Here is a 25,204-nt window from a genome sequence, read left to right as displayed (position 1 = left end):
ATGATGGAGCAAGGATATTAACGAAATTACACTTTTCTTTCTGTTTGGTGCGACGTATAGTTTAGGAAGTGAAATCTTCCTTGCTGCATTATTTTTCCATATTATTAAATGCGTAAACTGTCAAGCTGCACGTCCTCATGTCTTCCATTGAAGGCATTAACAGAAGGTGGTTGTAAGGCAGCCACCGTCTGCTCCTCAAGCTGATACTGTGAATAGCTAGGTGCAGAAAATTTGCAAGCATTGCGAGCATACGATTCTTGGTGCTGTCCATTGCCGATGAAAACTCGAGGACAGGGTCAACTGCACTCAGACTGTTTCTAAATCCTGTCATGCAGCTCGGTAACACATGGTTTGATTCGAGGAACCACAGTAACCGAGACTGTACGAGCCGTTCCATAAGCTTTGCGAGGCACGAGGTGAGCGATACCGGACGGTACGAGGTGTTTGTGGATGTTCGTCAAGCTTTCGACAAAGTCACCTGTACTGTTGCTGCCAACTGTCTCCAGGTTACAGGCGTCATCCCTGCTGAAAAAACCAGTATACTGGACAGACTGGAAACCAGTAACCAGTGTCACACCGGATTGTTAACCCAGTCTGAACACTGGTGTTACTGTAAAGTCCAGTATTACTGTCCTTACTGGACGGTCTAGGGTGGGTACTGGTCTTACTGGAATGTACAGTGTGGACACCGGTCTTGTTGGAGAGTCCAGTGTGGTCACATGGGTGCAGGCCCATCGGTTTTGCAAATCCTGTTCTGCATGCAGTGTCGTATCCTGAGAGGCACATAAGCAGTGCAGTCTGGCCCTAATCTGCATGCATCGTGGTGTAGACCGAGAAATGCATATCACTATTCCCAGATTTATTTTCTTTATTGTGTCAACTTTTCTGTTTTTGCCTTGCTGGGCAACATCTCCAAAACCAAAACTGCAAAGATTCACCTGACTAGTTCTAGCTTTGCTTCTCTTAGAAGGTCAGTCTGGTGACCCTCAATGTAAAGTGGCATGCCATCTGAAACGAAAATGTGGGAGATGTTCAGTAGTATATGCGATAATATTTCAAGCAGAATTGCAAATTGACTGTGGCTAGAATCTGAACGTTCGTTGAATGATAGAAAATAACTGCAGCATGATCTTACTTATGTAATGGAGTCCAGCTTCTCTGGTGTTGCCTGTGATGAGCGCATGAATGCCTGCTCTCTGGTACGGTTGCCCTGAAATGCAACTAGTCGCCGTTCCATCTTGTGTCCAGAAACGCTGCATCAAATCGTTGACTAACTTGTTGTTGATTGTGCCCCGCTGTATGCACATGAAGTTCTCAGGAACAAAACTGTCAACCCCAAGGTGAATCTGGAATTTGTACACATAGTGAGTATCAACGAAAGAAAATATAGGACACACAATCCTTCGTTGCTTTTGAATACGTTGCATGAAGTGCCCATAGACTCAGAGAACAGGCTGATGTAGCACGAGCTATTGCAATGCATACAATTTGCCAATTGGAATACAGTACACCATGTACTTCAGCCAAGGTACAAACAATGATTGCGTTTTGTTTGTATCCCATATTGTATTGTACATGTCTGTTGCCCGCCACAGACATGTACAGAGTACATGTACCCAGACGTTTTGGCTGCCAATGCTGGAGTCCGGCCAAACAGGGTAACTGAAGGCTCCACAAGTGCACCTAGTCTTTTTGACCCTCAGAAACCGAATGTGGACCGAGAAATATTGACATGATACGTTGCAGTGATCTGTGCCCCTCTGTTGGTGAAGGCAAGAAGGCAGGCACAGGCAGCTTACACGGGTACTCATGATATCGCAGGTTCAAAATTAATTTTTGGAATCCACAGTACAATGCGACATGCAAAGAGTGCCATCATACATGCCAGTTTGTTAAGCAATTATAAATGGCACATGACAAAAAAATACATATGGCAAGTGATTTTGACACACAGGAGCGGCTACAGCAAAACAATTACGGTTAACATGGTGACTTGATATCGACAGACCATGGTATATCCCTCATGGAGAAGGCAGTCAAATTTGGGTACTTTTTCGCCCCTCTCTAACAAGGCTAGTTTGAACTTTGGGGAGTTGGAGTAGGCACGAACAGAGATATGTTACTCAACGCCCTTCTTGTTATACAGGTGCTTATCTTGCCTGGTACGAGTCCGATGTCTTCGAGGGAAAACAGTTCACGTTCGTGGCTCGACAACTATCTGGATAACACGTGCTCCTTATCGTCGTCTGCTGCTTTTCAGGTCCCAAGGCACTACACATCACATGACCAGTTCCCACAACTTAAGTCAACCGTCGTCAACGCACCAGCGGGAGTTGTAGTAGGCACGAACAGCGATATGTTACTCAACGCCCTTCTTGTTATACAGGTCAGTACTATACTGCTGCCTTCCTTAAAGCCTCATTGGTTCTTGTACCTGCCTACTCCACCCCGATCGCGAAACAATTACAAGTCGCCAAATAAGAATGTAAATGTTCAGCACTTGCATTTTCTCACCGTTTTGTACTTATTACAATGTGAAATGTGCGTTTTCGATTTTCTGTTGTTATCGTTTGTAGCCACTGTTAAGACGGGTAATTATGATTGATGTATTGGTGCTTTCTTGTTTTTGCTATTGATTCTGTCTGGTGATATTGAGATGAACCCCGGCCCAAGTGATCAGGATCGCTTGGATAAGATACAGTCGTCAATAGAGTCATTGACCTCATCTGTTATAAAATACCAGAAAGAAAACTCTGTCAGACTTTGTGATATAGCCAAGGGCCGAACTGAATTGACCGACAGGGTAGCTAATATTGAATCTGACATGAAAAAAGTGTCCCAGCTTCAGACTGATCTTGACGCCCTAAAAGAGCAGGTGAATAGTGTCCAATTACACATTCCAGGAATTGAGAGAGAACTGAGGAATTACGTCGTTAGTGTTGATGATTTGGAGAATCGTATGCGAAGAAATAATCTCATCTTCAGGGGCATTCCTGAGCTTTCTAATGAAACCTGGGCTGATACTGAAAAGACTGTAAATGACTTTGTTAGCAAATATCTTGATGTATCACTTGGAGAGATTGAACGGGCACATATAGGCTTGGTCGCAAACGAGATGCACAGCATCACAGGCCAATTATTGTCAAGTTTGTGAACTTTAAGCAGAAAGATTTAATTCTAAGGAGTGCTTCCAAGCTGAAAGACGTTCGTGAAGTAAATGTTTATATACACGAAGATTTTTCATCACGACTAAGAACACATCGCAAATGTCTGTGGGAGTTCGGGAAACAGTTTCGAGTGGCCGGGAAGCGTGTCCAACTTTCATTTGACAAACTAAGAGTCGACAATCTGACATACGTCTTCGATGAAAATATGAGGAAAGTTGTAGAAGATAAACGTAGTTCTTCCCGTCTCACCAGTGCAGAGGGAAATGCTTCCCCCGCAAATACTGGTATATGACGAAATCAGACCTCGTATGCTTCTCGTTCTCCTTTTGTAGTGCTTGTTATTAACTTTCGTAGTTTTATGTCTGTTCAAGACTCAGTTTATGAGTTAACAGAAATGTGTAATGCCAGCGTTATCCTAGGCACCGAAACATGGCTTACAAGTGATATAGATGATTGTCATCTTTCCATGTGTTCAACTTTTACTATTCATAGGAAAGATAGACTGGGGAAACGGGGTGGTGTTGTAATGATCGCTGTTCACAAACGGCTAAATTCATTTTCTATTGATATCGAGACTGACCTTGAAGTACTGTTTGTAAAGATTGACAGTGGTTCGTCCAGTTTTATTGCCGGAGTAAGTTATCGGCCACCAGATGCTGCATCAGATTTTAATGACAAGCTTCATGCCTGTATTTCTACAATCTGTGCAAAATATCCAAATAAAATGCTGATGTTAGGCGGTGACTTCAACTACCCTGGTATAAACTGGAGTTTAGTTGAGGTAGCCCATGACAGTCGGAATAGAGCAGAGTTAGTCGGATTTCTTGATATTTGCAGCGAAGTTCTGTTACAGCAGGTAGTCATTTGTCCCACGCGTGGAAGTGCTATCTTAGATCTGTTGTTAACTAATAGACCTGAACGTGTCCTGCAGGTTGATTATCTTGACGAGATCAGTGATCATAAGGCGGTTTCGATTTCAATGGACATTAAGTATGTGTCAGAGTAAAACGGCTAAACGTATTTTTGATTATAAAAATGCGGACTTGTCTGGCATTCAGTCGTTTATGCAAAACTATGCTTCAGAGTTTGCATCTTCATGGTGTGACCGATCTGTAAATTCAAATTGGCTGTCGTTTAAAAATACGATCTTATGCTGCGCAGACATGTATGTCCCTTGTATCACAATCAATGATCGTTATAATTGTCCTTGGTACAGTTGCGAGCTGAGACGCTTGTCAAGAAAAAAGAAAAGACTTTACCGGCAGGCCCGAAATAGTAACGCACATGATGCGTGGGAACGTTATCATTTTCTTGCTTCAGAGTATAAACAGAAATTAAGAATCTCAAAAAAGAAATTCTACAGGGATGACCTGTCGGAAATGCTACGAAACAACCCTAAAAGATTTTGGAACACAGTTAGGTGCCAAGCTGGGCAAAATGTAAATAGACCCTTGTTTCACGATAATGAGGAAGTTATGTCCGACGAGGAGTGCTCTGTTGCCTTGAATAACTATTTTTCCTCTGTGTTTCTTCAAGAATCGGACATTCTCTCACGTGTACTGATGTTGGATGATGAAAATGTTACACATGTGAATACACTACGGACCAATTGTCTTTACAACTGAGGGCATCTCTAAAGTAATAGATTTCTTGCCTCTATCTAGTTTTCCTGGTTGTGACCACATTTGTTCTAAACTATTAGGAATTACTAAAAACTCGTCGTCAAAGATACTCCAGATAATATTTCAACAATCACTGGACTATGTAGAATTGCCCTCAGACTGGAAGCATGCTATTGTTACTCCTATTCCGAAAACTGAGAAACCCACTGACATCTCTCAATATAGGCCCATTTCGTTTACGTGTATTTATTGCAAAGTTATGGAGCGTATTACATGCTCACATGTCAGAAAGTTCTTAGACATAAATGAAATTCTGTTTAGAAATCAACACGGGTTTAGAAAATATCGTTCATGTGAATCACAGTTGTTTGAGTTCGTCACTGATGTCTTTGAATGTATGAGTAACGGGAAACAAGTTGACGCAGTTGTTATTGATTTTAAAAAAGTGTTCGACAGAGTCCCGCATAAACGACTTCTAAGTAAGATGAGACATCAGGGCATCGACAAAAATATCACAGAGTGGTTTTCACGTTTTCTAACTGATAGAACACAATGTGTTAAATGGAATGGTACACTATCCCCCGTCTCGAAGGTTTTGTCAGGTGTCCCACAGGGATCTGTCGTGGGTCCTCTTTTGTTTCTCATTTATGTCAATGACATTCAATTAAACATTCATAGTACTGTGCGGCTTTATGCTGACGACATGGTATTGTATCGGCAAATCACTTGTTTAGACGATTCTGTTATTCTTCAAAATGACTTGCTTTCTTTGTGCAATTGGTGCAACAGATGGCAAATGGAGATAAATGTATCTAAAACTAAATGAATGAGTCTTACAAGGTCAAAAAGAATCATAACAAGTGATTATACCATTGACGGTATACAGCTAGATCGGGTTATTGAGTATAAATACTTAGGTGTGCATGTATGTAATGATCTTTCTTGGAAATATCATATTGAACAGACTTGTTGTGCCGCCGTGAGGACGCTTGGTTTTTTGCGTTCCACACTATATCTTGCATCTTCCGAAGTCAAATTTTTGGCATATACCTCATTTGTACGATCAAAATTAGAGTATGCCTCGTCGATTTGGAGCCCATGGCAAAATTATCCCGTTCAAAAGTTGGAATCTGTGCAATAGAAGGCGGTCCGCTTTACATTTAATAAATACGATCGCGAACAGAGTTGTGCCTAACTCGTTACAAGTAACTCGTTACTTGGTAACGGTTACTTTTTTTGGTAACGAAGTAACGATTTCGTTACTTTTTAAAATAGGGTAATAGTAACGGAATCAGTTACAAAAATTGGTAACTCGTTACTGACGTTACTCGTTCCTTTTCTTCGGCGTGGGGGAGCACATTTCGGCACTCCGTGTGGCGCAATATGTGCAGATCTGACCTGCGTTACCCACGACCACGTGTGTCTCAAAGTATTATTGCAATCCCTCGCTGGATGTGTTGTTGTCTTTTCTTTTATTTTCGTAATCTCCGACCTTCACTCCTTCCCAAGAATGGGCACCGATTGTGCAATGGCTACAAAAAACGCGTTTCGACTTCTAGCCTTTTCTTGTCTTTGCTAAGCTTCTGAGCGCCCTAAATTATGACGCAGCCCCTCGTCTGTTTTTGGGAACCGTTGGTGATCGGTGGCACGAAAACCGGTGTCTTTTCTTGTGTTTTCACAGTCTCCGATCACCCCCACTTCGGAAAGAAGGGAGGGTCCAGGCAGGCTGACATAGACTCATGGTAAGGGGCCGAGAGACACGGAACACGAAGGTCGGACGACAAATTATCAGACTCAGCAAAAGGTTTATTACAATGACCCATACCCAAGACGCGACGCAGAGGGGCAACAAGACAAAACGAAGGGTCACTAATCACGTTGCCATGTATGGCGGCATGTTTGTTGGCTCCTCTAACTATGCGGCGGTAGCGTAAAAGTAACTCGTTACCTGCGAGTAACGAGAACTCGTTACTTTCGTATGTCGGTAACGAGTAACGTATTTAGTTACTTTTTTCTGAAGTAACGGGTAACGGTATTTAGTTCCTTTTTTTTTTTGGTAACGGGCACAAGTCTGATCGCGAATCCAGTATAACAGAGTTTAAACGACAAACAGAAATTCCCTTGCTAGCAAATAGGAGAAAGATTCACCGTCTACAAATAATTTACAATCTTTACGATAGAAATTCTGATTATCTTTCTGCGGCACCGCCCTATTCTGAATGTACACGCCATCCCCATACATTGTTTGTTCCCCTATCGTGGATGGAGTATCATAAAAACTCGCTCCTGTTGTCAGGTGTACGGGATTGGAACATGCTTCCGTCAGACGTTTTCCAAGGCGGCGGACAAACACGATTCGTTAACATGTGCGAGGAGCTGTATCTCTTTTAATGTATTTACGCATGTGCGTACAAATAAGTATGCTGTGTTATTTCTCGAAATGGGTTGTAAGTATGAAAGAATGGTCGATTTTTGTTCTCTTATTGATCTTTGTTACAGTGCAATTGCCCTCTTTTGGTGTAACCCTCCCCCCTTATTTAATGCCTTACAGCCCTTAACGTAATAAAACTAAACGAAAACTAAACTTTTTGCATAAGGTGCATAATAATTAGTTTCAGGGTTTAACCGGATTCTTCCGCCAATTCAAGGTGACCTTTTTACGGTGAAACCAGATTTTTACCCGTCAAATTGCCCTCACTGAGATGTCTGTAGGAATGCACACTAACTTGTTTGGCAGCAGTTACATAACCATTTGTACCGAACCAGTAGAGCTAGTCTTTGAGTAGCTGAGCCCAATTTCTCCCCGAATTGAGCATTCAACGTATTGGAAGTTTTCCCACTCGATTTCGCATGAATTTAGAGCCCATGTTTATTTACGAGTTTTTTCTTCAAAACTTCTTCGAGATCTTCGATCTTCGAGATCTTCGATATCAACACTTCAGGCTAATATTTATACAATTCCTGGTGTAAAGTAACGGCCCTAATGTCTTGTATCTCTCACATGCGGACACCTCTGTCTTGCGAAGTAAAGCGTTGGTCCCACGAGCGTCGGTACTAGGGAGGTTTCACTGCCTGTACAACATGATGAGCAAACAAGATTCATAAAACCTTACTGTCAACAACGGAACGCAATGCGTGTGATGGCATGTGGGGAGGCATGACAACCAGTGCAGGTTTTGAAATGGACCAGGGCACAATATAAGTGATAGAATGTGTGGTATGCACTTGTCCTTCCTTTGCGTATCTGAAATTGGCTGATTGTGTTGTGTAGTAATATAAATAGATCAAATAAGTACCAAATAACAGTGTCGGCCGACAAGCCTCTTCCACCAAAGGTGCTCTCCCTGCAAAGAAGAAACATGCTGTTTAAGAAACTATTATCTAACAAACATACAGTACTAATAATCAAACAGAACTAAAGAACAAAAAAGAGAACACACCGTATAAATAGACTTCCAAGTCTACTTTTTTTTTTGTAGTCTTCTGCGGAAGTTTCCTCTTGCTCCAGGTTTTCCGGTCAAACAGTTTGAGTGACATGCTCGTTCCCTGTGCGGCATCTTTCTGTTCAACCTCTGCAAGGCAAACATTTAAGTGTAAATAAGGGCACGAAAAATACAGAGACGAGGTGGCTGCCCTCGGCCTCATTACGTCCCTAATAATGACTTTTATCTAATAATAAATGCACTACTGTAACCATAACGGATACATGTTTTTGCAATGAATGTATATTGTACTCACCAATTTTGTCCAGCAATGATAGTGTCGTGCACCTGTTGTTCCCTTGAGCTTCGCTGCTTCATCAGGGTTGTAATCCATCCATCCATCGAGCAGCCTCTGTGGTGCAAGAAACTACGAGGAAGCCAGCAGTCCGTTGAACGCTGCTGCTGCTGATGATGATGATACTGTTTGCTACCCCTTCGTATCGGGTGGACAGCGCAGGCACCTGGATGCCTGCACGTCCTAGCCGTGGTAATTTAGTTCATTTAGTTAAGTTCGCATTTAACACTCGTCACTGTGAATTCGTCCAGTTCTGCTCCACCAGAATTCCAATCGTTGTTTGGTCGTAGTGACGTCCCCGTCGCCAAATCCGAGTGCCTCGATCAGAGAAGACGTCGCCGCCGCTGGTGATATCTGTCGGCACTTCAGCACAACATGTTGTTTGTTTGTTTGATAAGGGGTAAAGGGAAGGTTAGCCATCATAGGAGAGGCTTCAATCGTTTCGGGGTCCTCCCCACAGACGGCACACGTTGTCGGTGTCAAGTTCGACGGGTCCAATGATTGTCGGTTCTGTATTTTCGCCCACCACTCCCGAGGACTATTCTCGTGGTCCCAAGGAACGCGCGTCCCTAGGTTCACACAGAGCCGTTTATAGAGAGAGTTTGGCCATTGGGAGGAGCCTAACTTAAAGCGCGTCATGCGACGTCACGGCCGAACGACCTCCCTCGTCGTGCTCTATTGTTACACAGTCGTCAACCGGTCGCAGACGCCATATTGATGCTGATCGTTGTTTACAATCCAAGGAGAGAAGACACGTGCGCACTTCTTGCTTCGAAAGCCTTTCGTGCTTGAACTCTTTCTGTTCGGCAACAAAGCTCCCCTTATCACTTGCGCCAGAGGGTCATAAGCCGGTTATTCCTGTAGATTACATTCAACATGGCCACGAAGGTGTCGACCAGCTGGCGGACAGCATCAATATGGCGCGGACTAGATGGCTGATAAGCGGATTCCGCTCGGATTCAGGCTTTTTGGGCGGCGCAACGACGACTCTGACGTCAAAATAAGCTCCTCCCATGACGCGGCAAAAGATCAAAGAATGGCCAAACTCTCCCTATAAATGGCTCTGGGTTCACAGATCGAGCAGCGCCATCTCATCGCGAAAAGCACGTCTCCGTCTACGTTCGAACCTCTGCCCACAGATGGCAATGAAAGTCGACTCCGCCCACGCGTCCTCCCATTGGCGCGCTCCGGGTGGGCGGGGCGCGCGAGGGAAAGGGAAAATCCTAGGCCAGATCTCTAGAGATCTGGCCTAGGTTTTTCCCTCTCCCTCGCGCGGCATCGCGGGCAAACGCATCGCGGGCATCGCGGCTAGTGATGGGCAAGTCAGTTCATTTTTGTGAACTAATTCATTTAGTTCAGTTCACTCCACTGAACTGCCTAAAAGAATAGTTCATTCGTTCACCTGTTCGCAATTAAACACAATCAAGTAATATAGTCCCAAACTTTAAAGTGTCTCGACCAAGAGAGATACAACAAAATGATCTTGCAATTCAGTTTTCCAAAGGTTCGAGAACATCAACATAGCAAACGTAATCTTTTAGGTCGCTTTTTTATTTTGCTTTAATTTTCTACGTATATTTTTAACGAGAAAAGTAATGCACAGATCAATATGCAAGGTGCCGTCGTCGTTCAATGTTACAATCGTGTATTTCTGATCACTTACGTCTGCTTGCTGCGAATTTGAGAACACAGAAGTGTGATACCGCAGTTTCAACTCATTTCATTCAAATGGATGAGAGAGCTTGAAGAAAAGTACAACGTAGCGTTGTGGAGGAAAAATTGGGAAGCTTGCAGTGTATTGCCGCAAAAATAGCATGCCCGCTCCAGGGTGTGCCAGTCACACAAGCAGTCAGCCAGAAGTCAGAACATAACGGCGCCACTAGCAGTCCACAATTGCGAGAAGGAGCTCAGAGCGATCTCAGCGCAATCAGTTCTAAATGATTTACTCTTGTTCAGCGTTCGCCGTTCATATAGTTCACTTGCCCAGAGTACTTCAATCCATACGGCGTTCAAAGCCGCTCTGCTGGCTCTCCCTCCCCCGTGGACGAGTAACAGTTCTGACAGGCGCTGCGAGTACTTCCAAACGACCCGCGGCATCGTTTAGTTCTTTAGTTCATCCAGTTCTCTTCCTTCACACCTTCACACAGTCCACTCGAAGCTCTCCCTCCCAGCGCTTTTTCTTAAGCGCATGCGCTGTGGACTAGCACCTTCTCTGACAGGCCAACGGCAGACCCTGCCAGTGCTTCAAAACGACCCGCGGCATCGTTTAGTTCTTCAGTTCATCCAGTTCTCTTCCTTCACACCTTCACACAGTCCACTCGAAGCTCTCCCTCCCAGCGCTTTTTCTTAAGCGCATGCGCTGTGGACTAGCACCTTCTCTGACGGCCAACGGCAGACCCTGCGAGTGCTTCAAAACGTCCCGCGGCATCGTTTAGTTCTTCAGTTCGTCCAGTTCTCTTCCTTCACACCTTCACACAGTCCACTCGAAGCTCTCTCTCCCAGCGCTTTTTCTTAAGCGCATGCGCTGTGGACTAGCACCTTCTCTGACGGCCAACGGCAGACCCTGCGAGTGCTTCAAAACGTCCCGCGGCATCGTTTAGTTCTTTAGTTCATCCAGTTCTCTTCCTTCACACCTTCACTAAGTCCACTTGAAGCTCTGCCTCGCCGCACCGCCCGCGCTCTTCCTTAAGCGCATGCGCTGTGGACGAGCAGCAGTTCTGACAGGCAACGGCAGGCCCTGCGAGTCCTTCAAAACGACTCGCGACGTCGTTTAGTTCTTTAGTTCATCCAGTTCTCTTCCTTCACACAGTCCACTTCAGCGCAGCGTCACAGCCACTCAAGGCCACAGCGTATGCGCCGTGGTCTCCCGCCCTTCTTCATGCGCGCATGTGCTCTGTTAGCTTTTCAAAACGTTCGTTAGATGGCGCAGACGTCACACTTGGAAGCGTATCAAAGCGTATGCGTTGTGGATGTCGAGGCCCAATGAACTGAATTGAGGAACTAATGTTTTGGTTGTTGTTGAACTAGTTCGTTCAGTTCACCCGAATGACTAGTTCACTTTGAAGGGTTCGTCCACGAACGACACATCACTAATCGCGGCAAACGCGGGCATCGCTCAGAGACGCCGATCATGAAGCGTTTATTAAAAGCAAAAACAAGCCATCATAAAACGTTCATTAAAAGCAAAAACAAACAAACAAACAGACAAACGCGAGCATCGCTCAGACGCAGTACTTCGCCGACCATTTTCGTGGTCCCAAGGAACGCGCGTCCCTAGGTTCACATAGGGTGCCTGAATGCGCGCGCTCTCCTCCTTCGTCGTCGTTGACAGGGTGGAGACTTCCTAGTAACCGCCGAACGCCATTTTCGCTCACTGACTGCCGCTGTTTGTGTAGGAGCGAGGCGGGACTTCGTCATTGGAAGTGTGTTTTTGGCAGAAAATGGTTGAAAAAAAGTGGGAAAAAGCTTAGAAAGGCGAAATTTTCTATCAGAACACATAGCTGCAAGCGGCGCTTGTGAGTGAACATGGCGGCACCTCCGCCGTGTGTCCCCACCCTGTCAACGACGACGAAGGAGGGGAGCGCGCGCATTCAGGCACCCTAGGTTCACAGATCGAGCAGCGCCATCTCATCGCGAAAAGCACGTCTCCGTCTACGTTCGAACCTCTGCCCCCAGATGGCAATGAAAGTCGACTCCGCCCACGCGTCCTCCCATTGGCGTGCTCCGAGTGGGCGGGGCGCGCGAGGGAGAGGGAAAATCCTAGGCCAGATCTCTAGAGAATAGTCCCACTCTGGCCTCAAATGGTTCCAGAACTTACAGTGGGAGCCTCACAGGTACCATTTTGTTCCCACAATGGTCAATTGAACCACTTGAGATTCCAAGCTGGGCAGCTTCCCCCCTTTGAGATCCGTTAGGGGAAGAAGAGTCCACTCTTGCCATATACCCTTCTGTTTTTTTAGCCATTATTTTTATGTGTCTTAGCCTTGTTTTTTATCCGTCTACGTCTTCGATAAAATCACGGAGGAGAAGTAAGGAGAACGAACTCTTCCGAGCCGCCGTTGAGAAAGCGTGGTCTCAATTCCTCGAGTCTAATTGTGGCCGCGGCGCGGCGCTCGCGCTCCGTCAGGTACTTGCTCCGCTGAAATAAGGTTGCTGTAATGCACTCTTTCAGATGTACTTGTGTGTCCAGTGGAAGCAGAAAAAAATATTTTGATAAGTAAACACGCTTATCGTGTATCAAGGAACGATCTCTCCGTGAATTTTTCGCCTACAGTTTTTGTTAGTGCAAAGCGAGAAGCTTTTATTTTAGAATGCGGGGAAGCCGCCGTGAAGGGGGCTCCGCGTTGGCTGGACGGCTTGAATGTCTCCGTAAGCGTGGTGCTCTCGCAGCAGTCAATAAGCTATTCTCTTTTTTTCTTTTTTTATTTGCGATAAAACACGACACCCGAAGAAGCACAAAGGTTGTTATCCGACATCGTACAGGATGGTACGCGTATTTACATCACCGCCAACGCACGACCACGAGATGCACATTGATAATGGTTTGCATTGATCAGTGTTAGTTCCCGGAAACACCTCGCAGTGTAGGGTAATGATGTCATTGGGCTGGTTAATCCGCATTTGCATTCTAGCTGTTGCACGAGAGCTTTGTCGCGTATGCACAACGCTTTGGAAAACAGGAGCCTTTTGTCGTAATTGTGATGCATCCGCTGGGATAGAGAGTTACATACTTCGCATGCCACCATACACGAATTTAATACCAAGGTACCAGAACGCACTTCTGTCGCAGGTTTTGCACACGCGCGGTACAGGATTCAGTGCATGCACTTCCTAGCTGTTTCTCGAAGACGATTTTCATCTTGGTGTACCGGGGGGGGGGGGGGGGGTAAATCCCATATCTACTGGAATCAGGGCTTTTTAGCTTTTCTGGCAGGTATATATTGGTGGTGTTGCAGTATTGTTCCTTTTTTGTGTGTGGTGGTGGTAGTGGTAATATATCCGGTGCAACGCTTTGAGCAGCATGCTTGTACAGAAGTAACTTGAAACTGAACACCAAAGCGATAGTGTATAATGTAGAAGTAATGTGTTGTTCAAGATTTCAGTGTTCGTCAAGAGACTAGATCCCGACTTTATTTTGCGGTTCCCAAAAGCGAGCGATCGCCATGCATGACAAGATATAAGAAACTAAGTGCCAGAACCTTCGGAACCGCACCGTGTCCCATAATCAGAGCGTCCCGCCCCTCCTTGCACTCACACACACACACGTACGGAGATAAAACTTTCTCAGTCCCAGCTTATGCAACGACCCACATAACGCGCGATTCCAGAAAGATCGCATACGGCGACTTTCGATTACACAGCTCCTAACTTTCTTTCTTCCCTCCTGACTTTCTTTCCTCCATACCACTCAAATGTGGCTTTTCGGAAAAACGTTTGCTTCCTTCGGGGTATGTTAGCGTGTTAGCGCAGCGGTCAAAGTACGCGCGCACCACAGAGAGAGGGGCACGATACCCGAGACGGCCGGGGAGAAGCGACAGAGGATTCTGTCGGAGGCATTCCACACTACACCTTTGGCAATGTAAGACGTTTGTCTTACTTATTAAAGTTTCGTTTTTTTTTCTTCTTATTTCCGATTCCATTTTTATCGGACAGGTAGCTTCCATCTATGAGACAAAAACGAGGTAGCAGAAACCGAAAAAAAAAAGGAAAAGAAAAAATAATTGTAGCTGATCAGAAAATTTTAACTCGTTACTGGAGACACTGTTGTTTATGTTTATCAAGAAACATTCGTTTTGAACGCTTTTTAGTAGAGTATTCGAGCACAAACGGCGCATTGCCGTGCAGGCGATTTCGCGGAGCTAGTACCGGAGGGAACGCGAACGCCGCGCAGCGGCCAACAATTGACTCGATAAATTGGGACGTCGTTTTTCAGCGGAGTTCGGTCTCCTTACTTCTCCTCCGTGGATAAAATATATGCTTTAACTTCAATTCGTGCTCATATTCTCATCTAAAGGCAAATGTCATAAAAGGTACCAGCAAAATGCCAAAAGACACAATCAAATGACGACACACTCCGCCAAATAATTAGAAGAACTAAAGCAGATGCAATAATTATGAGGGCGCCCCGGTGCAGCGGGAGGCTTTCAATTCAAATTCGAACGGCTGGCCGCGTGAGCAGGCGGGAGGGCGAGAGGGAGCAGAGAGAGCGGCAGGCGTCAGTTGGAACTTAGCGCGTCGTTGCAAGATCGTTTTTTCTCTTCGGTTGCCGTGGCAGAGATCGGGCATCTCCTGTGCACTATTTACGTGGTTTTAGTGCGTTTTCTAAGACAACGTGGTGACAATGACATGTGAAACATATTGGCGATATCTCGGTGAAGTTTCGACGCTAGGAAGACACGGCGTCCGGAGAAGAACCGGACGATGAAACGCCAAACGGACTGCACAGAATGCTTCTTCCGATGTTAAGAGGTATAAGTGCTTACCGTGGTGCTTCGATTACTCCCTATTATATGTTTTATTTCAGGAGCTAGAGGAACTTGAGAAACATGGTTAAGACGAGTATAAAGATTAGGATCGTTTGGTGAAGAGGAAAAGGTTACATGTCGCGACATGGACGGAGGTGTCATCTTCTCTGAGAAAATACAGGTGTGAGCTGATCAACAAAACGCTGTTCCCTGTTGTCCGTGAGTGCATCGCAAATTCAACACAAGCACATGCCTCGTCTGGACGCAGTGAGTGATTACCCGTGTGCGACTTAGTACGTGAGAGATGTATCGATTATTTCTTTATTCTTAGTGTATGCTCATAGCAGAATAAACAATATTTACTTGAACAGTATGTGCTTTTCTACGCATTACTTTCGGTCATGGATTCAGTGGTCCCATCTGCTAAGTGGTCGGATCCGAGACCACTTAGCAGAGGGGACCACTGTATAAATTTCCATTGGTTCCACTTCAAGTGGCACCACCGTGAAACTGGTTCCACTTTTAACTGGTCCCAGCCAGTGAATGGTTGCACATTCCAAGTGGTTCCTGTCCAATAATCCACTTCGAAGTGGTCCCACTCCAGATTTTTGCCTGGGGTCGTTTCCCAATGCGCCGTTTTGTCCCGTATTTCCCGTCTTGTGATCAGAGTGTCGTCTGCCAGCGTCTTCTGCGCGATGCCAATCTCGTTCTTCAGGGTTCTCACTTTCTTTCTCCACGGGGTATTTATGTCCTTGTATATCATGGCCTTGTAAATTTTGTTGATAATCCATTGTTCTGGCGCCGTCCGAATTCTGTCCTCGAATCCAATTTTTGCTGCTGCTTCGCGAGCGCTGAAGCTGGACTAGCCCATGTCACCTTGGATTGCGGCACTCGGTGCCGACCTATGGGCTCGCAGTGCCGCGCGTCCCGTCTCTTTCTGCTTCCTGTCCAAGAATGTCGTGGTAGCTGACGTCATGCATGACACAGCGTTAGCGTACGTAAGGCCAGGTACGGCCACTGCCTTCCATAACTCACGCATGACTTGGAACCTATTAAAGGACCATATGGCCCGGGAACGGAGTATGCCAGTTGCTTTTGTTGCCTTAATTCTCAGTCGTCTCTCCTATTCCCGCAGGTAGTCCCGCTCCGCCCGTAATACAACCCCCAGATACTTCGTTTCATTAGTCTCTTGTACAGGTTTATTCTGTACCGTGAGTTCCAAGTTCCCACTGTCCTGTCCGCCCTTGGTGCCCCAATGCATGATGGCACTTTTCGATGCGCTGAATTTCAGTCCCAAGTCTTTCCCAGACTCTGAACATATGTCGATCAGTCCCTGCATTTCGTTGCGGCTATTTGCTAGGAGAAGGATATCGTCCGCATATATTGTCCCTGATATCCGTTGCTTGACAGGTTGTCCCATGTTGTTGTATGAAATGTCGAATCCCAGGTGCGTTTCTTCTAGTGTCCTTTCCATTTGTGCCAAATAACACATGAATAGTAGTGGGGACAGTGGGCATCCTTGCCTGAGTCCTCGGTTTACTAAAATTTCTTCTGTCCGGATTCCCCCCATTGGCCAATTATCTTGGTATCCTTGTAGATGCTCTGAAGCAGTTCCACCATATCACTGTCAATGTTAAGGCTCTTCAATTGCTGCCACAAGACTGTATGTATAACATTATCGTAAGCCTTCTCAATGTCTAGGAAGCACGCATAGAGATCTCTCTTTTCTTTGTCTGCTATTTCAATGCATTGTGTCAGTACGAATAGGTTGTCCTCGATTTGCCTGCCTCCCCTGAATCCGAATTGTAGATTTCCTAGTAGTCCTCCTTCCTCCACAAATGCTTGTAATCTCTGTTTTAGTATCCTCGTGAAGATCCTGTAGAGCACTGACGTTACTGATATTGGACGGTATGCAGCCAGATCACTCTTGTCACCTTTTCTTTTAAATATTACACACGTAACATGAAAAACGGTTAGGAGCAACTAATATTTATTCGAACAAGAACTTTCGTGCAAGAGACTGCACTTCTTCAGGTTACACAACTAAGTGCGACACGAGTATATATACCAAGTGAACAGATACAATAAAACAGGTTTCCAGAACTAAGTAAACACAAAACAACCAGACAGTAATACAATGCATCACGTGAGCAACCGTCACATAAGAATCAGGAAAGAGAAGGTGTACGGGTAAATGAGACATTCGGAGAATTGGGGTTCAAAAGATTTGGTGGTGAAAAAACGGGGGCACAGGTGGATGTCTAGCCGTGTACGAGGGGAATACAGCTTTTGTTGAACTGCGTGGGAAGGTACGGGTGACCTTATGGGCTGAAGGGAAAATGGAGCTAAGAATGCTAAGAACAGAAGGTGAATGGAGTAGCTTAGCTGGATGATGGGTTGAACAACTGCAGGGGACCGCCATGAACGTTTAGTCCCCGTGGTTTTAAAGAAGAAAATTTAGAAATGAAGAAGGACTCGCGATTTTTGCGTTTGCAATCCATTTTGACACAGCACATACCATATGCGCGATCAGAGAACACGCTACTTTGGAAAACTTAGCACTATCGCCACAAGTGTCGCTGACTGCCGTAATCAGGAGCGCCCTCTGGCCCAGCCCAACAACCCTATTGGTGGGCGAGCTACGAATGGCTTTGGTGATTTCCTCTGTAGTTATTGCCTGGCAGAGGCCAGACGGGGCTTGTGTCCCTGCGCTCACTGTCCTTAGATCACACTCTGGTGAGTCGTCCGCCACCTCTGCGTGTCTGCTACTGTATATAGATACTAAGTACTGCGTCACATGACAGCGTAGTTCCTGTGTAGTCAGCGGCCTCCCCTTTGTTGGGTGGAGGATCTCCTGTTTCTGCTTGGTTTGCTTCCCATTGTTTTTAATATGTTTCCAGAATTTCCTTGGGCCTTCCCTACCACTATGCCGAATTTCCAGGAGGAATCTGTCGTTAAATGCTTTCATTTTTCTCTGAATGATTACTGCTGTTTCTTGTTTTAGTCTTCGATAGAGTTCCCAAGCTTTTATAATTTCTTCTTTAGTTTCTTTCAGCGAGACGCATCGGCGGTGGGCTCTGCATGCTTCTTTTCTATTGTGTATGGCCTGCTTCACCTCCTGGTCCCACCAAGCTCTGTGGTGTGGCTTCGCTGGTTCTTTTTCATTCTTCTTCTTCTCAATGGTTTCCGCAGCCTTTCCCACCCAGTCTGTGTAGTCATGGAATGTTGTTTGCTCCTCCTCCCACTCCTTCATCAATTCCATCATTTCGGTATCTGATCGGTTCACTTTTTGCTGGATGTCTTTACATTTTATGGTAGAGTGTCCTCCAAGTGTCACAATAATTGTCCTGTGGTCGCTGCCAAGACTTGTATCTCCATCCATGTCGATGTAAAAGTTGTTAAATCGTTCTATTGCCCTTGCTGATAATAGGCAATAATCTATATTCGACTTTTTGTCCGCCTGGCACCACCAGAATCCATCTTCAATTGGGTCTATCAGATTTGTCACAGTCAGGCCATGGTAACCTACTACATTCCACAGTCTCCTTCCATTGTTGTCGATGCGGTTGTCCAATTCCTCGATGTGAGCGTTAAAATCGCCTAAAATTACTATGTCATGCGAATCTTTGAGGTCCTCAATATCATTTTGTAGACATCCTGCCATCCTGGTATTTTTGTCTTCCTGGTTACCTGTCCACCAGTATACACTGGGAATTGCTACTCTCCTTTTTCCAATTGTCGTTTCCATCCAGAGGTGCTCCTCGCACTCTTTCTTGATCCGCCGCCACACTAGTGATGCAGACCCAAGGAAGCTTATACCTACCTCCTCCCCGGCGTTCACCTTCTGTTCTGTTCAAACTTTCACAGATGTATCTGTCCATTACTGGGGGGGGGGGGGAGGTTTCAGCACCTCTCAGGTGTGTTTCTGCGAGCATAAACGCAGTTATCTGTGTTGATTTCATGATGTCTGCTATCTCTAGCCACTTTCTTTCTGAACGACCACCCTGCATGTTCAGAAAGGCGATTTTCATTTGTCCTTCCCCCCTCTTTTTCCTTCGTCCTTTGTTCTGCCTCCTCCTTTTCTGTTGATTACGCTTCCTCTCCTGCTTCTTGCTCTCTACCATTACCACCTCCTCTATGTTTGTTGCCGCCTCCACCTTTGGCTGCTCTGCAGTCCCTGGAGAACCTGTCCTAGCAGTTGGCACAGCTCGATTTGACCCCAGGGGGCTTCGTACCTTCTCTGTATGGGTCTCTTCCTTGGTGTGGTCTGTCTCAGCCCTAAAAAAGCTCCAGCTTTACGCGCCAGCCATTGGCCGAGCTTTTCACTGCCCTCCCTGGTGAGATGAATACCTTGAAAACCTCTCCCCTCACACTCCTGGAGGTGCCACCCTGGATCAATGTATCTCACTCTGTCTCCCAGGTCTTGGCACATTTCTCTGATTGATCCATTCAGTTGCCTGATTACACTTACAGTGTCCGTTGCATTAGAATCATCTACCACCATGGGGATGGCACACACCTCACAGATAACATTGGTGTACACCTGCATCCACCTTTTAAGGGTGTCTTTCATCACGTCGAGGGCTCTGTTCTGTGTCCCGTCCTTCAGAACATCTACCAAACCCACGTGGATGATTACAAGTGCCCTTGCATCACAGTTGTCGAGTCGTGCCTCAACCCGTTGAAGCAGCTGGCCTGTGTCTGCTCCTGGAATCCCCATGGCCTCAACCCTTGCATCGTAGTTGGCATTCCCAAGTGTGGGTGTTTTGGCTCTCTTAATATTTGAGTCGCCAGCAATGATGACATATCTCTCCGTTTGGTTATTCCACTTTTTAACTGAGTCTACACCATCAGCATCTGCACTGCTTTGATGTTCACTCTGTGGTTGCTGCAAGTTGGTCACCTTGCTTCTCTGTTTTGTTCGCCTGGACTGTATCAATTTCCAGCCCTCCTCCTGGACCTCTTGTCCCAGGAATTCCCCAAACTTTGCTTCTTCGGGGTTCGCTCTTGGTACGCTGGATGTCCCCATCGTATGACTGCTAGGCTTAGTCAGTGGTTCACTTACAGTGTTGTAGCGATGTACAGGTGATGATGGGCAACTCCTTGCGGTTCTCATTGGCTGTAGGTGTTTTTTTTAATGACCCCTTTATACCATGTTCCCCGACCACATCTTGTTCGGGTGACTTCTTTTGAGTAGCTTCATTTGTCGGTTGTCCTGTGTTTCCTGCACGGACCTGCAGATCATGGACTTTGTCTTCCAGGGCTATTCTTTTCTGTTGCTCTTCTGCCAGAGATTCAGTTAGTTTCTTCTCTGCCTCTCCGATAGCCTCCATCCATTTGGTTTCCTCTTCCCTGATCAGTTCTAGATGCCTCCTGTCGGCCTTCATACCAGCTTGTTGTTCAGTGACCGCTTGCAGATCAGCCTCTATTTGGCACCTCCTTTCTTTTTCTTCCTCCAGTCTCAGATTCCACTGTGCTACAGTCGATTCCATCTCGTCTTGTAGTGCCTTTCTCCTGTGTTGTTCTTCTTTGAGGGATTGTGTCCATTTTGTCTCCATTTCTCTTAGTAGGTTTATCTCCTCCCTGTCCGCCTGGTAATGGGCTTGTTCCTCACGCATTCTCTGGAGGTCAGCTTCAATTTGAATCATTTTTTCGCGCTCTTCTTCCATTCGTTGGCTCCATACAGCATTAAGAAACTCAATCTGAGCACAGAGCCTGCATTTGAATACTACACCGTCGGCCTCCGAAACCGTCTGGAAAGGAGTCTCTTCCAGATAGGCCCATCGGCTGCAGGACCCGCACTGCACCATATCACTGCCTGGCATCTCCTTCTGTTCTTTGCAGCTGTACGTTTCGTCTTGTCAGACATCATCTAAGGGGGGAACCGAAACCACGTGGTTATCCCGTCACTTCTTCCGCGGCTGTCGCGAGCCACAGGCGCACTCACGTCGTACAGGCACACACACTAAGTTTATGCCTCAAGGCTGTGATTGTACTCGCCCACAACAGACGCGTATTAACGTCAAAACAGTCAAACAACGTCAAACAGCAGCCGCCATCAACAGACAAGCGTGTGCTAGACGCAGCGGTTTGAAACCGAAACAAGCGACGGTCTGGTGACTTTAATGACTTAAACTTCCCACAGTGCTGGTTTTTATGTTATTGAGCCGACAAATTCCGTATGAGGACGTGAATAAGGAAAGATCACGAATGCCTTGAGTTTCGATAATCAAGCAAGTGTTTTCGTTTTGTTTTTTTGTTTTTTAATTGAGCGACGGTGGTGATGACGGTGAAAGAGCTCGCTGTTGTCGACTTCACAGAAGTGGGCAACGTCATGAATGACGCCGTGGCGAATATGCATTCTGGGCCGCATTCTATGTGAACTGTGCCGACATAAAATCGGAGCGAAGAAATGAGCTGGCGTTGATAAACTGACGTATCCCAGATTCATCTGGGATTCGTTTATCAACGCTGACGTCTCGACCGACGTCAACGATTCAGAAATCTACATAGCTTCCATATCAGGGCGACTTACTCGGATTGATTGCAACTAGCGCATAATTGATTAACCATGTAACATCATGTTTGAAGTAGCGCATTACCGGTAATGCGTTGCAAAAATGCGGCAGCGCGTAATTCATTATGTTTTCGAGACCCAAGTGTGCATACAGCGTGTAATGTACAATTGCATTATATTCTTGACGGCTAATGTAACTCTGTTAACAACTTGAAGACAATGTAATGACTAATACCCAGTAACTGCGTACTGTACAAAAGTAACGATTTAGCGTTATGCATTATAAAGAAGTGACGCGGCTAATTACTTTTTGAAGGTTATGAGTAAAACTAACACATCTCTGATCTCTATAGGACACTACTCCAGTGGGACTATGATCTGTAATCAGTATACACTGGATTACAGTATATCTAGCGAAAGTTTCACATGCCCCAGTGAAACTCCAGTGCGGTAGAAGTGTACCCCGTTAAAATCCAGTACAGTCAGTATCAGTGTACACTGGTTTCCAGTGTATCCAGTCAAGCTCCAGTACTGCCAGTGACCAGTGTACACTGATTTCCAGTGTATCCAGTAAAAATCCAGTATATCCAGTGACCAGTATCAACTGGTTTCCAGTATTGCCAGTCCGATTTCCAGTCTGACCAGCGGCATTTCCGGTCTGACCAGTAACATTTCCAGTTTAAGTCTTATTGGTTTTTTCAACAGGTTACTTGGCAAATTTCCGAGTTCAGTTCGCAAAGATTTACGTAATTAAACTTAGAGTGCATGGCATTCACATTAGGAGGTGGCAAAAACCTAATCAGAACAAATGCCGTTGACCGCATGATTCTAGGCAGCGTAGTATTTTTATTATAATTCTATGACACGTTTTCTGGGACACCCTGTATATACGAACACTGATCTTGACTCTTTATACTATTCGACATGGCCCTATCATTTCCTCACCGTTGGCTCTATACTGTTCGCTGATGTACGCAATCTATCGTATCACCACTGGCTGTAGCGATGCGGGTTGACAGACAGAATTCATTTCTTGCGTGCCCCCTCTGCTTGTAACCTTATATGTATACGTCCCTGTACCCCACAAAGAAGACTGTACTCTATACTGCACTGATACCATAATAGAGCAGGTTCAAGTTCAGGTTCAAGTTCAGGTTAATAGTGCATGTTCAAGAGTTTTTGAAACTAGATGTCTCACGTGTCATCCCGTTGGTCCGCCATGGTTGCAGCTCTTCTTTAATTCATTGCGCTGCTGGCACGTGGACCTTAAACTCGCCTCACCTTATCGGTGCTTCAAGCTATAAGCACTGTTGGGGCAGCTCTGTGTCTCATCCAGGGTTGCAAATGGTGTCATCCGTTCCATTCCAATTCCGTAATGAGGAAATTGAGATTTGAGATAATTCCATTCTTTTCAAGTCCTCGGAATGGAAAGGTGTGGTCAATTCCCACTCCTAGAATGGCTCGACAACCCCATTCCATTCATTTAATTCAATTCAATGCAATTCAATTCTTTATTTTCCAAACAAGTTGGTGGGGAGGTCATGCAAAAAGCTGCTAGTGCGCAGCTTGAAGCGGCCCGACCGCCTGTGTACATTTGGCAGCGCTACACACATCGTTGATGCAAGATGCATGATGTCCAACATCCATCTGCTAACAGTATAAAAAAAAAAGAAAACACACATACAAGAAAATGAAAACAGGAAATTCCACTCAAGCGGTACTTAAAGGGGTTGTGAATCCAAATCCAAATATTACACAAAACCGTGTTTGGAATGTAGATTTATGGGTGCTAAACATTTCCGTCGAAACCCTATCACCCTGCGCTCCCGCGCCACGGAGTTATGGCGCTTTGAATATGAGGAGATACCTTCACTCTTGGCTCGCCTCCTCCTCGCCCGATCTCGGCATGACGTAGTACCGAGCGCGCCACGGAAGTGCGGGGTTCCCGTCCTCATGACGACGCCTGTAAACAGGGACGCGGCGAGCGCTGGGACGCGACGCGGCGAAGTGAAATGAGCGGAAGAGCTATGACGTAGAGCCATAGAGCAACTGGTCAAGGCGTCACTTCCCGCCCACTTCATGGAGCTGCCCGGTACCGTTTGGCGCCATGGTCGCCGGGGGCCTCAAAAATGGGAGATTTTTGAAACTCTGTAGCATAAAAAGTAATAGGAGGTGGGAGGTGAGACTTTGGGTACGGAGTGCGTGGAGTAAGGCGTACATACTCTGCCAGAGACAAAGTTCTATCCGTGTGCTGTAGCACAACTCTTTTCAAAAGCATACAATCTCCTATACATGTGAACCTGAATAATCGAAACTTTATTCAGTGTATAATGCTCGTAATGGACGTAAACGAAAGAGAATCAGTGTGAATATTGTTCTGTACACATGAATTTATATGTCGGGGCAGCTTGTATGCGACAGACTGTAAACCAAAAATTAGTACGTGCTCGCGGGGTGAAATAAGGTTCGCCATGGCGCAAAGTACCGTTGGTCGATGTTATGGTTAGATGAGCTAGTCCTAGGAAAGTGCAACGTATTTTGTTTCACCGAAATAATATATGTGACTAATAACTGGTAATCATAAATGTGCATTATTTTGGGAATGTTAAACCTCCGGAAAAGAGGCCCGGTAGGATGCAAGAAAGGAACACCTGCTACATGACGAACCACTCTTTTCTGACAGCACTTCCACCACTAAAAAGAAAGAAAGAAAGAAGGAAGGAACGATAGGCTGTACTGGCCAGCCTAGTAATGTTAGAGGGAGCAGCATTGCCCTGCACTTAAAAAGCGACAGGGCGCGGAGGGGCTCGTAACATCAAAACAGCAACGCAACACAACATCACAACAACAACCTCATTGTGATTATAAACTTTCTTTATAAACTTTAAAAATCAATCAATCAATCAATCAACTTTCTTTTAAATTCGGACACGTGAGCAATCTTGCTGATCAGGGTTATAGTGTGTTCCGGTTCTCGAATATGAGGACAAGCCGGAAAGAGGTGCCTGATAACCAACTGCCCTTCTGTGCTGTCATAATATGCGAAGCCGTGGAAAATATACGTTCTGTACCTCTGCTGAAGCTGCGCGGAATTCGGTGTGACCGGAGGGAGCCTCCCTGTACTATTATTGTCGTAACAAAGGAGAAAGAGAGCATGCCGAATATTGGACGATATATTATTTCGCTCTTGACCGTGCGCAGGTACCCTGCGTGTGTAAGGGGCGCGACGGCAGAAACCATTTGGTTGAAATCAAAACTACCAGCATTAGCCTGTCATTCACTGACGCCTCCACCTGGCCTTCCGCGACACTACGAATCCTTTCTTCACCACATGCTGCTGAATGGTCCGTTTACCCTACAGTTATGGGGCAGCGGCTTAGCCGCGCGCCGTCAGTCCTTTGTACCACATACATGCACGAGAGTGCTGACCTAAAGTCACTGAATTTGGGAAAGTACCGCCATCCTCTGATTTCTGCCGCCACGTCCTTGGAACAACAATGGCAGCAGTAGCATTCCACAACATACAGTGGCCGCCATTGTTGTTCCAAGGTCGTGATGGGAAAAGGAAGGCATGCGCTACTTTCTTCAATCCAGTGACTTTACGTTGACATACCCCATCGCCATATGGGTTGCCCCGTCTACATACCCGCGGGAACG

At 45.8% G+C, this 25,204-nt stretch overlaps 1 long non-coding RNA gene across 1 annotated transcript in view; it reads left to right on the top strand.

Moving 5' to 3' along the window:
• The window catches only part of LOC135368949 (uncharacterized), a 109,964-nt gene that overhangs the window by 80,130 nt on the left and 4,630 nt on the right, over window positions 1-25,204 (top strand). The window contains exon 2 of the long non-coding RNA XR_010414908.1: window positions 2,147-2,386. This is a non-coding gene — a long non-coding RNA (uncharacterized LOC135368949). The remainder of the gene's footprint in view (window positions 1-2,146; window positions 2,387-25,204) is intronic.

This window comes from Ornithodoros turicata, chromosome 9 (genome assembly GCF_037126465.1).
Source record: "Ornithodoros turicata isolate Travis chromosome 9, ASM3712646v1, whole genome shotgun sequence".
Classification (NCBI taxonomy): Eukaryota; Metazoa; Arthropoda; class Arachnida; order Ixodida; family Argasidae; genus Ornithodoros; species Ornithodoros turicata.
This window is presented reverse-complemented; position numbering and strand designations above follow the sequence as displayed.